Source organism: Podarcis cretensis (genome assembly GCF_951804945.1).
Source record: "Podarcis cretensis genome assembly, chromosome: 3".
Lineage (NCBI taxonomy): Eukaryota > Metazoa > Chordata > Lepidosauria > Squamata > Lacertidae > Podarcis > Podarcis cretensis.
In genome coordinates, this window is record NC_137172.1 from 82169872 (window position 1) to 82180721 (window position 10850).

At 43.2% G+C, this 10850-nt stretch overlaps 1 long non-coding RNA gene across 1 annotated transcript; it reads left to right on the plus strand.

Moving 5' to 3' along the window:
* Nucleotides 1–554: 554 nt before the first annotated feature.
* Nucleotides 555–4371, plus strand: LOC307213000. The gene is made up of 2 exons (XR_013837341.1): nt 555–693; nt 4148–4371. It is a non-coding gene; the product is annotated as an uncharacterized lncRNA (long non-coding RNA).
* The last annotated feature ends 6479 nt before the right edge of the window (nt 4372–10850 follow it).

Below are 10850 nucleotides of genomic sequence, written 5' to 3' on the forward strand. Positions count from 1 at the left end.
TCACCTCAGACTGTTTGTTGTGGGGGAGGAAGGGAAAGGAGATTGTTAGCCGCTTTGAGACTCCTTAGTGTAGTGATAAAGCGGGATATCAAATCCAAACTCCCCTCCTCCTCCTCCTCCTCCTCCTCCTCCTCCTCCTCCTCCTTCTTCGGGTCTGTTTCCCTGTGAGGTCTGCTTCCTTGTCCACACTTGCTCCATTCAGGGACTTGGGGTGACTTTCTTCATCTGATTTGTTTTGTGTCCTAGCCAAATCCAGTCCACAGCCCTACTGAGTACCTGCAGAGGGTGCCCTAATGGAAATGTTATCCAAATGTATCAAGTGCACAAGGCTTCAGTAGACCAAGGAAAGAGCTGTCAAGCAGTCAGAACTTTGCAGGCCTACTGGGATTTCCCCCCCCCCTTCCTCATCAGTTTTCAGAATAGGAGGAGCCAGGGAAAAAATTGTTTGCTCACTGTTTCAGTTGTTTTCCTGTTCTCAATAAAACGTGGCTTTCTCTGTGTGTGTTAAAAAAATGATACTCTTCTGACTGTGCTTGGGGGTATTTTCCTTGTTTTCTTTAAACACTTTTTTTTAGTTGGTGAAAAGGCACTCTGCACATGCTCATTGGCAGCCTGTGACTCCAGAAGGATGGAAACAAGCAGGCAGAAATCCTTCAGATCAACTTGCCTGGGGCCTAATTAAAGGAGCTAAAGGTGTATCTATGTGTGTGTATCATTAACCCTGTGCCCAGGTGTAGGTGTCATAGCATATGTTTAGTGGAACGCTTGGCAAAAGGAAGAGAAAAAAAGCTTTGCAAAGCAGCAGCCCAGGAAGGCACCTCTGAGCATTGCTAAGCTGCCAGCCTGCCTTGCTCATTCGATAAAATACACTAACATCTGCCTGCTTGTTGTGAGGCAAGGACACAGCAGTGATCTTCGCCAGCATACTCACCTCCAATGGTCTTCCAATGTAATTACCCTTCAAGGCTTACTAAAACAACAGTAGCCACAGGATGTTATTTACAAATGCGTCACTGTCATAAATCTGCTGCTCTGGACTCGACACATTGGATGCTTCCCCCAGACCCTGTCAGCTACCCACCCATATGGAAAATCCAGAAGCTCATCAGGCACACATGTTTTGTTCTGTGAGTGCCGAGCTGCATGAAAGGCTGTGAATGAATATAAATGAATATACTAAATGTGAGTAACACATTTGGGGAGTGGGGGGGGGGGAGTGAAGAGGGATAATAGCCGAGCCTAAGAGCTAATTTGAAAGAAGAGTCACAAATGCACACCATGTTGAAATGACTCCCCTGCCAGAGAGAAAGTGGGAGTAGGAAGCTGCAACAGGAATTTGGTTTTAAAAATATTTCCACACATTTAAACGTTGCTTTTTGAGCGTTTTGATGGGTGCTAAGTCCCACCCCCCCAGTGATATAGTTGAGTTTATCACAGCCTCATGGCCCATTGATCTTTGCCATTCAAGAGGCATAGCCTAAATATCTTCAAAGGAAGGTATAAGGCTGAGTCTTTGGAAGGCAGAGATTTTTTTAAAAAAGGCTTCAGGCTAAAAAATATATTAAAGGAAGCACAGACAAAGTCAAATAGAGGTTTAAATTTGTTTCTCTATCAGACCCTGCCTCCCCCACCCCACCCCACCCCACCCCATGCCATTTCACACTGTGAGTGTGAAAGAAAAAGGATTTCTCTGAACTTTGAGTCCTTACGTGGAGAGGTGAGTCTAATTAAACTCTCAGGCTGTGCCTGTATTGGTGGAGAGGCAGGAATCCAGCCATAAAGGTCATCCATGGGTCTGGTTTTTTTTAATTCTTTTGACATACTGTAGAATTTTTTAAAAAATAGTTTATGCAGTTTTGCTTAGCTTTATCTATTTGATAATTTAGTTCTGTACAAACATTAGCACTGGATCCTTATACTGACTTCGTTCCTGTCTCCAAAATAACCAGTAGATTAAAAAGTAGTAGCCATTGTTGTTTCACGCTGCTTTCAAAAGATGCTTGGCTCCACTTCTCATGACCCTCCCAGACCAAGGAGGAGTTTCTTGTTCTGATGGTGAGCTGCTGCTAAGGTGAATGAAGTCACTTATATGTGGGGCAACAGTTTGCAGTGCTTTGGGACACTTGAAAGGGCATGCTAAAACCTAATGCCCACCGTCACTCATCCTGCAAGGACCTTTGCTGGTGGCTGAGAACCAGTGTGGTGGAACCAGAAAGACCCAGGTTCAAATTCCCACTTAGCCATAAATCTGGCTAAGATTTTGGCTTCTCTCAAGTTTCTCACTTTTCCAATCTTAAACTCAGATCTTCTATATCAGAAAGTGATTTTTAAAAAATCCTCATGAAGATTCATTAGCACTTTGAAGCAAATTTCTTCCAAGGTACATGTTTGTATACCATTTTGCCTAATACGCATTTTTACAAAGCACTCTGCCCTAAAATAATGCATATGTTATTTTCATGCAAATATGCATTTTTATGCACACATTTTACCAAAGGCACTTGCATATTTGTACACATGACTTTGCTGAAGAGCTCCATCACCAAATTCAGAGAAGTGCAAATTCTGAAGGATGGCTGTGTTTTGGTTCACCTATTGTGAGGCATCTAATCATAGCCTGCATTTTTATTGAGGCTTGATCAGGGCCTGTATTTTAAAATGAGCTTAAAGATCTTCAAATGTTTCATGCCAGGCAGAAGACCAGCTGCCTAAGAACCTTGGCAAGATGTTTATTCTCCTGGATAAGGGGGCCCCCTGATTTATAGCAGAAAACAATTCTCAAAGTCAAAGGGAATTACAGGCTGACAGCCAAGGTTACACTGACCCTACATATTACAGAAGATAAAAAAGCAGAGAAAAACATAATTAAGAGTGGGTAAATAGTAAAATAAAACCATGTGCCTCCCATTAAACTTGAGCCATATTTTCCTAAGGTTCAAAGGTCAAGAGCAATGGAAAAGCATCTAGCTGGCAGAAAGGAAGAGAGTATTTTGGGAAGTCTTTTTCTAAAGTTGTTTCTTTCTTAAACTGAGATCCTTTTAAGATTTCTTTTCCTTTTAAAAAGCTATCTATGTTATGTATTAAATATATTGGCTTAAATGTAATTATGCAAAGGAATTAGAAGCTAAGAAATGTTAAATCCTTATGCTAGATTCTTATTTCATATAGTTGGAAGAGATCACAGGGGCCATCAGCCACCAGCCTAGCCCCCCCTGCCAAGCAGGAAACATCATTAGAGCATACATATGGTTGTAGAAGCTTTTGTTTAGAGACCTCCAAAGGAAGGAGATCTTTCAATGATGATCCTTGACATCTGTTTAAGATAAAAATTTAAGATTAACCATCTGTTTTGGAGGGCAATAGGGCGAGGTGAGCTGGTAATTAAGGTTCCTTGTTGAGACACATGTAAGATATATTACTACTTATTTGCCATTTATAGATAGAAGAATATATAGCTTTTTGTTTCCCATAAAAGGACAAGAGGAAATGGGTGTATCTTTTGTGATTGGTTCTAGCAAACAGCCAATAGGAATTTCAACCAGGCTGATTGGACAGAGGCAGCCACAGGAGGAGCAAGGGGGCTGGATTAAGGAAATATAAGTGCTGGCCAGAATGGCAGGAGGCCGGGCCAGAGCTTGGTAACCATATACCACTGTGCCTCATATTTATTTGTCTGACAAATTATTATTTTAATTTCTCTATTGCTGCGTTGAATATTTCATTCCAGCTAAGCGTTAACCACAAGCAGGGTGCTACAATTGTTTCAGAAAGTGCAAATTAGGCAGGTTTGCCTTTAAATGCAAACTGAAGTGACTTTCTCTGCCATCCCTGACCATGAGGCTCACTGTATGACCTTGGGCTAGTCCCTCTTCCTGAGCCCAACAGTCTAATGTCTATCTTAGGGCTGTTGCAAGGTAAATAGTAAGCAGAGGGGAAGGATCTGTGTGTGCTGCCTGGTGGAAGGTAAGGTTACAAAAACGAATAAATAGTACTGGCTTGCTCTCAGCACAAACGAGTAATTCCCATAATACCACTGGGGTGGAGCGTGGGGAAAGCACTTCATCTCAGGCACTGAAACTGGTGAAATTTCCTCTGCTCCTCATTTGAAGGCACAGGAGCTCTTTTCCTTCATCCGGATACTCTTTAGGTGAGATGGAGAAGCATGGCTGGAGACTATCTAGGAAGAACAACCACCCCCCTTGGAGGCAGTGGATGCTGTTGCCTGAAGACAGAATTAGTTCATCAGACTCCAGCTCCTCAAGCTGAGCAAGGAGGCAGATAGTATATGCTTGCATGATACTGCAGAAAATGAACAGCCCTAATTAAAACGATAGAGTGTTTTTCTAGACTGCTTAACTTCTGTCAACTTAATTTGTTCTTTAATTTATGCTGCCTTGTCATGGACTTGGTACATTTCTTGCAGTGGGTGAGAGAGGCAATATTTAGTATTGTTGCACACCAGCCCAATCTCTGAGTGGTATGAGATCCCAGCGGTTCCAGACACTTGTCCAGGGTTTGGTTTCCTTGGAATGAGGAACAGCAGAGACTGTGGTGTCTTTATGATATATGGTTTATTTACACACACACACACACACACACACACACACACACACACACACACACATATATAACTCAAGGGGCTCACAGCATTAACACCACTGAAGGTCTTGTATCAAACAGAAATCAAGCCTGGCTCTCACCCTTTGGCTTCTGCCAGCAGCCTACTTCTTTCTCGCTGCCAGCTGGGGTTTTCCAGTCTACTTTTGACAGTAAATGAAGTGCATAGGGGAAGGGACCAAAACAACTCTCTCTACTCCCCACCACCACCTAAAGCTCTACTGCTTTAATTTTTTTTCCTCCTCAGCCTGGCTCCTCTCTCAAAAATGAGCTAAGTAGGGACTCTTTAAGCAGTAAAAGTAAAGGTAAAGGTACCCCTGCCCGTATGGGCCAGTCTTGACAGACTCTGGGGTTGTGCGCCCATCTCACTTAAGAGGCCAGGGGCCAGCGCTGTCCGGAGACACTTCCGGGTCACGTGGCCAGCGTACATCACTGCTCTGGCAAGCCAGAGCCGCACACGGAAACGCCGTTTACCTTCCCGCTGGTAAGCGGTCCCTATTTATCTACTTGCACCCGGAGGTGCTTTCGAACTGCTAGGTTGGCAGGCGCTGGGACCGAGCAGCGGGAGCGCACCCCGCCGCAGGGATTCGAACTGCCGACCTTTCGATCGGCAAGTCCTAGGCGCTGAGGCTTTAACCCACAGCGCCACCTGCGTCCTTTAAGCAGTAGAGGGTGGCTAATTTCATTCCCATCCCTCTGCACTCTGTTTTAGGGATAAAAGTAGACACCCACCTCTGTTTTATAGCCAACCAGTGAGAATGTGTTTAGCAAGCAGCTACAAGTCTATTTTGGCCCTTGGAAGACCCTGCCAAAATGATCCTTCCTAAAAAGGAAGACTACTAAAAAGGTAGATATATATTGCAGACAAAGTTTGGTGCCCCTGCCAGGGTGAGCTACCTTTTCTGCATCACTCCAGAGTGGTTTTGATAGGTTCATTTGTTGTATCTGTCCTTCCTTTTCAGAAAACTGTCTTATAAGGGGGATTATTGGGTTATGAAGAAAGCAAGAAACAGCAGCAAATATGCTTATAAAAAAGAAAGTGTGTGGAGATGATCTAGGGAAAGATGGCTGGTTTCCTAGAATGAAGGGATAGATGTGGCAGAGAACTACTTTTGCCACTCAACAACACATCAAGGGACCAGTTCCCTGCTTCTGCCACCCCCACGAGATGCCTGTAGAGCCTAAACACAGATAATAGGATAATAGATAGCCAGATAATTCCCAGGCCTATGCAATTCAGTGGAAACATTATGTCCAAACTGAATGAATTATGTATTGCATTTCCCCACTCAGAACTGAGATGGCCCAAGGGCAGCATGACCCGGATTTGCTCTTCTTAGGGGGAGAAAACAATGAAGACTAGTTGCATTTTTGTGTAAAGAAAATTATTGACAACTGTATAGATGCTGCTACAAGGAGAAGGAGCAGCTCTGCTCCCCTGCAACAACCTCCCCCTGAAAGAAAGCTATCCTGCACCCAAAATGACTACACAACTCCCAGCAATCTCTCTCTCTCTCTCTCTCTCTCTCTCTCTCTCTCTCACACACACACACACACACACACACACACACACACACAACCACTCTCATACACTCTAGTCCTCTGGCTAACTCATTCACGCACAGGAATAAATTGTCCACCTATCTCCCAAACTATAATAGAAGCACCAACCTAACCTCTACTTGAGAAGTAGAGACATCACCTTGCCAACAAAGGTCCGTATAGTTAAAGCTATGGTTTTCCCAGTAGTGATGTATGGAAGTGAGAGCTGGACCATAAAGAAGGCTGATCACCGAAGAATTGATGCTTTTGAATTATGGTGCTGGAGGAGACTCTTGAGAGTCCCATGGACTGCAAGAAGATCAAACCTCTCCATTCTGAAGGAAATCAGCCCTGAGTGCTCACTGGAAGGACAGATTGTGAAGCTGAGGCTCCAGTACTTTGGCCACCTCATGAGAAGGGAAGACTCCCTGGAGAAGACCCTGATGTTGGGAAAGATGGAGGGCACAAGGAGAAGGGGGCGACAGAGGACGAGATGGTTGGATAGTGTTTTCGAGGTTACCAGCATGAGTCTGACCAAGCTGCGGGGGGCAGTGGAGGACAGGAGTGCCTGGCGTTCTCTGGTCCATGGGGTCACGAAGAGTCGGACATGACTAAACGACTAAACAACAACAACCTTCATGGACCATTAACAAGTAATCTCCCTAACAAAGGAAGGTTGGCCAGAGGTTATCACTCAGTTGCCTTCCTACTGGTTCCGTTCTTTACCACAGTTGGTTGCTCTTTTGGCTAGATTGCTGTGAGTACATAGTAGTTAACAGAACTCTCATCACTAATGTCTGACCTGGGAAGAATGGTGTTCGAATGAGGGTCTTGTAGCACAGAATGAGTCCGATGCAATAATGGTCAATTAGCCTGAACAGGTGCTAGAGAGGGTGGCTGTAGTCTATATGGCCAGCAAGCAAGCGTGCTTTGATTTGTGCTGACACGGCACAGCAATTACAGCAGAACCTGCTGCTCCTCCATCTGTTGTGTCCTGTCCTTTCTTGTGTCCTCAGGCAGCTTCTGGACACAGCCACACAGGTCTCACCCTTCTGTTTGCATATGCATTTAGCTTTTGGTTCTGTGAATACATATATGCATGTCCCACTGCAGGAAAGTGTGCTTTGAAGAGGCGATTGGGCAATATTTTATTTCATGCTATTAAGAACATAGGAAATTGCCTTATACCAGATCAGACCATTGCCTTGTCTACCCTGACTGGCAGCGACTCCAGCGTTATCAGTGCGCATACTCTGGATGTAAGTACTCGGACAAAGGAGAGAAGGAAGGTATGTGGTGCAAAATATATGCAGAGAAAGACCACAATAGGAATGAAGTGAGAGCCTGGCCAACCAACAATTGTGTTGCAGCATTGACAATGGATCTGGGTGATGGTGGAGGAAAGGTCTAGGTTTCTCGCCAAGCAATTTGCTGGAAAGTCTCTTTTGATGTTGTACAGGGTGCTGCTGAAATTTGAGACCCCAAGGTCTGCCGCTTCTCCAGTGGCCAAAGTGACCCTTGCAGTAGGGAGCCAAGATGGAGGAGAACAGCATGTCCCGTGGAGAAACAATGGCTCAGTTGTAAGTGGGTGCAGTCCTTGCATCCTGCCTGAGCTGCCTGGAGTGGAATATGGTGGTCCACTTGCCAACAGAGCTGTACTCCCTGCTTTGCTAGGTCTCCTGGGCCTCCAAGGAGGGCAGGAAAGCACAAGTGGTACGTAGACCAACACTGAAGGGCAGATGCCACAAAGCTTAGCTGGAGGCGTGATGTCTGAAGTCAGGTTAGAAAAAGGAAATATGCTGGGTGGAGTTAAGCACTCTCTATCTCCATGGGGAACCTGTAGCCATCTAGGTGTTGTGAGACTACAACTCCACTCGTCTCTAACCATTTGACCTTGCTGGCTAGAACTGATGGGAGTTGAAGTCCAGCAACACCTGGAGGGCTATGGGTTGCCCCATCTCTGCCCTGGATTCTGAAGCCAGTTCTGAAGCTCAGAAGGCTTATTTCCTCACCAGGGGCTGTGTATCCCTCATTCCCTTTGGATACAGAGGTTTGGTGTCTGAGTGCACTCAAAACAGGCATCCACACATGTAAGCTGAGTATCAGAAGAGAAGCTGGGTTGTACCCCTTGGGCCTTGTACTGATTAGCAGGTGCCTCTAAATAGCGCAGCTCCCCAGCTTTTGTAGTTTGCATGCTCTCTTCAGGATGAAGTACGAACTCTGCTTATTCTGAACAGTTCACTAGGTGATGAATGTAATAGAAAAAATGGTTTCTCACAAAGGTACAGTGGTACCTCGGGTTAAGAACTTAATTTGTTCCAGAGGTCTGTTCTTAACCTGAAACTGTTCTTAACTTGAAGCACCACTTTAGCTAATGGGGCCTCCCGCTGCCGCTATGCCGCCAGAGCACGGTTTCTGTTCTCAACCTGAAGCAAAGTTCTTCCAATATAGTTCCAGTATTTACTCCAATTTTTCAGAGATTTCTGTTCATCGTGGTCTCTTAATTTACCTGTTAATTTATCAAGCTCAGCATAATTTATCATTTTAATTTGCCAATCATTTATATTGGGGATAGTTTCCACTTTCCAATATTGTGCCAATAAAATTCTTGCTGCTGTGGTGGCATAGAAGAATATCGTTCTATCTTCTTTCTTAATATCTTTACCCGTCATTCCCAGCAAAAAGGCTTCGGGTCTTTTGGGAAAAGTGTATTTAAATATTCTTTTAAGCTCATTGTAAACCGATTCCCAAAAGCCTTTCACCTTTTTGCATGTCCACCATAGATGATATAGGTCACCCTCCACCTCCCCACATTTCCAGCATTTCTTATCTTTTAGTCTATACATTTTGGCCAACTTCACAGGGGTGTGGTACCACCTATATAGCATCTTCCAAACATTTTCTCTCAGAGACATACATGCTGTAAACTTTATATTACAATTCCACACTTCCAGCCACCTTTCAAAATCGATATTATAACCAAAGTCAATTGCCCATTTAATCATTGCCTCCTTCACCTCCTCGTCCTTTGTATACCACTCTAAAAGTATGTCATAGATTCTAGATAGGGTTTTGTTTTTACCTTCTATTACTTCTACATTGAATTTTGATTTTTTGTCATCAAAACCGAACTTCTTCTTGTCCTCTTTTAGCAAATCATTCACCTGGTGGTATTGCAACCACCCAGTGAATAGATTTTTTATCTCTTCATAAGGTCTAAGTCTTGGCCCTTGGTCTGTTTTTCTTAACATTTCCTCATAGGTGGCGTTTTTTCCCTCCATGTTTGTTTTCTTCACCGTTAAAGCCTCAATTGGTGAGATCCACCATGGGGTCTTTCTTTCAAGGAGATTTTTATTCCTTTCCCATGATTGGTATAAAGGTCCTTTAAAAATATGATTTAGAAAGCTCTTGTGGACCTTCACTTTCCCATACCAAAGGTACGAATGCCATCCGTACCAATTATTAAAGCCTTCTAAATCCAGTAGATCTCTATTCTCCAGTTTTATCCAATCTTTTAACCAAAGTATGCAGGCCGCTTCGTAGTATAGACTTAGATCCGGGAGAGAAAAGCCCCCTCTTTCTTTTTTATCTATCAAAATTTTCATTTTTATCCGTGGCCTTTTCCCCTGCCAGATATACTTGGCCAAGACTCTCTGCCACTCTTTGCATTGTTTTAGGTCTTTAAGTATGGGGATGGTCTGGAATAGAAATAGCATTCTAGGCAGAATATTCATTTTGACAACAGCTATCCTCCCCAAAAAGGAGAGTTTCATCCTCCCCCAAAATTCCATGTCTTTCTTTATACTCCTCCAGGTGACATCATAGTTATCCTTATATAAATTTATGTTCTTAGCTGTGACCCATATCCCAAGATACTTCACTTTCTTAACTACTGCAATTTCCGTCCTTCTCTCTAAATCTATTATTTCTTCCTTTGTTAAATTTTTAACCAACATTTTGGTTTTATTTTTATTTATCTTAAGTCCTGCCACGGCTCCAAATTCATCAATCTTTAGTAAAGCTTCTTTTACACTCTTTTTTGGGTCTTCTAAAGTTAGTACGATGTCATCTGCAAAGGCCTTGATTTTATATTCCCTCTTTCCTACCTGCACTCCTTTTATTTCTGTTGCCCCCCTCAGTCTCTCATTCAGTATTTCTAGTACCGTTATAAACAGTAAAGGGGACAAGGGGCAACCCTGTCTAGTTCCTTTATATATACCAAAATATTCTGTTGTGGTGTTGTTTATTACCAATTTTGCCTTCTGTTCCTTGTATATTGCTTCTATTCCTCTTCTAAATTTCTCTCCCATTCCCATCGTTTCCAGACTTTTCTTCAAGAACTCCCATGAGATGTTATCAAACGCCTTTTCAGCGTCTATAAATACCAAGGCCGCTTGTCTGTCTATACTTATATCCAAATATTCAATAATATCTATCAGATTCCTTACATTTTCCCTTAATTGCCTCCCTGGAAGGAAACCCGTTTGATCTTTATGTATTTTGTTGTTCAAAACCTTTTTTAGTCTTTCTGCCATTATATCTGTGAATAGTTTATAATCATTATTTAATAATGAAATTGGCCTATAGTTTTTCACTTCCAGAGTATCTGCATCTTTTTTAGGAATCAAAGTAATATATGCTTCCTTCCAGGTGTTCGGGATCCTTCCTTCCTTTAATATATTATTCATCAC